The sequence below is a fragment of the Microtus ochrogaster genome, unplaced genomic scaffold (genome assembly GCF_000317375.1).
Source record: "Microtus ochrogaster isolate Prairie Vole_2 unplaced genomic scaffold, MicOch1.0 UNK45, whole genome shotgun sequence".
NCBI lineage: Eukaryota > Metazoa > Chordata > Mammalia > Rodentia > Cricetidae > Microtus > Microtus ochrogaster.
This window is the reverse complement of record NW_004949143.1, coordinates 2,058,897-2,062,287: the sequence shown is the minus strand read 5'-3', so window position 1 is coordinate 2,062,287 and position 3,391 is coordinate 2,058,897.

Here is a 3,391-nt window from a genome sequence, read left to right as displayed (position 1 = left end):
ATTTCTGTTGCAGGAGAGCCAGGTTGCTTGTTCGTCCCAGCTGCCCGGGTAGCTTAGCCCTGAAATAACCACACAGAAATTGTATTAATTAAATCACTGCTTGGCCCATTAGCTCTAGCGTCTATTTGGCTAACTCTTACATATTAATTTAATCCATTTCTATTAATCTGTATAACACCATGAGGTCGTAGCCTACCAGGAAAGTCTCAACACGTCTATGTCCGGTGGCTGGTTCATGGCATTTCCCCACTCTGCTTTCTTCTTCCCAGCATTCAGTTCTGTCTTCTCTGACTACCTAAGTTCTGCCCTACCAGGCCAAGGCAGTTTCTTTATTCATTAACCAATACAAACAACACATAGAGGGGATTGCCACATCACAAATGAATGCATAAAAAGGTGGTATGTATATACATATGATGGAATGCTAGTCAATCAGAAAAAGAAATGAAGCATTGATTCATGTTACAACACAGATGAACCTAGAAAACACATAATTCTATATATGTAATAATAGTCAAATCCACAGAGAGGGGTTTGTCAGGGGTGAAAAGGGAGAAATGGATTGTGGATCTGGAGTTGTGTTAGGGAGTAATGAAATTTTCTGGAAATAGATGTTATATAGTTCTGTGAATGTACTATTTAACTGAATACTTAACATGGGTAAATTTCACAGTACTCAATCAATAGCTCATTATCATCATCATTATTGAATTAAGGTCTTGCTTTGTAGTACTTGCTTGCCTAGTACCTGTTATTAGTGCACAGTGGTCTCAATCTCACAACAACCCTCCCGTGTCAAGCTTTTAAGTGCTGGAATCACAAGTGTGTGCCACTATTCTCCTATTTAGAATAATGTCACAATAACCCAGTTGAAAGACAGGGCTTGTGCAAGACCTGCATTGTGGGAAGGGTAAGGAAAGGGGTGGAGTCTTGGGGGCCTTTGCCCCAGCAGTTTTCCATGTATATCCTAGGATGTTCCAGGCTCTACTGGGAGGTCTACAGCTGTCATTGATAATGCTGCTTGCTGCCGGAGGCTTTACATGTTGTTCCCTAAGAGCAAACAGAAACTGGAAGGAGTTTGGCAAGGGGCCAAGTCTATGCTGCTCACAAATAGCTACTCCTGGAGTGTCCCACTTGGAGACTCATAAGGTTGACAGGCTTCTTTGTGGGGGTGCATGTGTTCTCCATTGGTCAATGGTCTGTTTGAAGAGACTCCCAGAAAGTGTAGGTGGAAAAGGAACATCTCCACCACACTCTGTCTGGAGTACTCTCTCAATGTGTTCTTCCCCAGTTGCCCACCTAAAGGTGAGGTCCCTCAGGAAGTGGGTTCTAGAGCAATCATGTCTCATCTTTATGCTTTGCTGCATGAAGGGCTTGTTCACTGAGGGGAGGCATGGCCTAGGGAGGGGAAGGAACTCCAACGGACAGTTCTCATGAAATTCTGGCAGGAAGCAGTGGGGAAGCATTCCTTTCGAAAAGGATGTACTCTTTTTGTTTCAGTTTATTTTGTGAGACAGGATCTTGATATGGAGCCAGCAAAAACTGGCTTCAAATGTGCCATCCTCCTGTCTACCTGCCAAGAGCTGGGATTCCAGGTGTGTATGGTCACAATATGTTCTTGCATCTCCCATGCTTCCAGTTGTTCTTAGTTACTCCTGGTTCCCTATGCAAAACCTGCTTTCTCTTTTAACCTTGTTCTATATTACTTGTTGGGAAAGAAGTGGGGGCATGCCAGGGAATGCATATAGAAGTCAGAGGACCCCTTACAGGGATCATTTCTCTCCTTCTACCACATGTGTTCTGGGGATTGAACTCTTTTGGTCAGGCTTTGCAGCTAGCCATCTTGCTGGTCCTATTTGGTTTTTGAAGCAATGTCTAATATACCTCCAGCAGATCTCAAACTTGCTATATAGCTAAGTATGATTTTGAATTTATGATCTTTTCATCTTCACCTTCCAAGTTCCTGGATGACAAGTGTGCATCAACATGCTTGTGTTATGTGGTGCTGGGATCCTATATAGGCAAGCACTCTACCAACTGAGCCACACTCCCAACCTCAAGGCACTTCTTCTGAAGTAGGACACAAAACCCCTGTCTTAGACTAAACCTGACCTTGAAAAGTAGCTTTACAGTAGAGACAAAGCACAGAGAACATTGACATCAGTGAGTGATTTTTGTTCTTTCTGTTCCACCTACTTGGAAAGGCTTACTCCTGTTGTTCTAATTCGGATAAGATATACACAATATAAAAATGGGCCATTATAACCATTTTAAGTGTACTATTTATTAGTCTTAAGCACCCACCTGCATAGTGCTTTCCACAGGAGCAGTGACCCTTTGCATCAGTGGGACAGGATGGTTCTAATTTCTTCTCATCCTCATTGACGTGTAACGGCATAAACGAATGCAGACAGATTGTAAAAATATATATACAGCTTTAATGGAGAAATAGACTTACAGAACCACCGTTGAGGAGACCAGGAAAGCAGCAGCTGGGAGCACGCTCGCCAGATTTATAGGTAAACATTAGCCCGAGGCGAACATGCCCCCTAAGGGTCGGGACTTATCCCTACATTGACACTTGCTTGTTCTACTTTTAATTTAAAATTTATTCTATTCCCACGTGCCTGTGCATGCTCTCATACACACATGACATAGCCTTCGTGTGGAGGTCAGAGAAAAAGTTTGCAGAATTGATTCTCTCCTTGCACTCTATGGGTTCTGGGGCTAGAACTCAGGCTGTCAGGCATAGTGATAAGCACCTAAGAAGCCACTTTGTCACTCATACATGGCTTTGGTTATTGCAGCTCTGTAATAAGTTTTGAAATCAGGAAGACTGGGTTGCATTTTTGGAATCTATTAATGACGATATGAATCCTATGTTAAGTTTTCTACTTTTGCAAAACATCATTTGAATTTTGACAGGAGTTGCAATGAAGTTCTAGATCAATTTGGGTAGTACTGACTTATTAACAGGACTGATCCTTCTGATCCATAAACTTGTGGTATCTTTCACACATTTGTGTCTTTAAATTTTTCTGTCAAGAATAGTATAATGGTCTTACTGTACACAGTTTTCCATAAATGTTTTGTTGCTTTATGAACTTTAGCCCAGTATCATTCAGGTTAAGTGGCTGTTCACTGAAAGATTTTTCATGTTTTTTTTTCAGTTTTCATTATGTGTTTGAGTGGTATAATGCTCGTGCCACCATGAAATAGTAAGATAAAAAAAGAAAGCTCTTTTAATAACATGTTGGGGGTAAATCATGTTTGTTTTTCTTCACAGGGCTTACTTCCTCAAAAAATAATGTAAGAAACTGAAATTGAAAAACAAACTCAGTTAGATGAGGTGGTGCATGCCTGTAATCCCTGTACTTGGGAGGCAGAGACA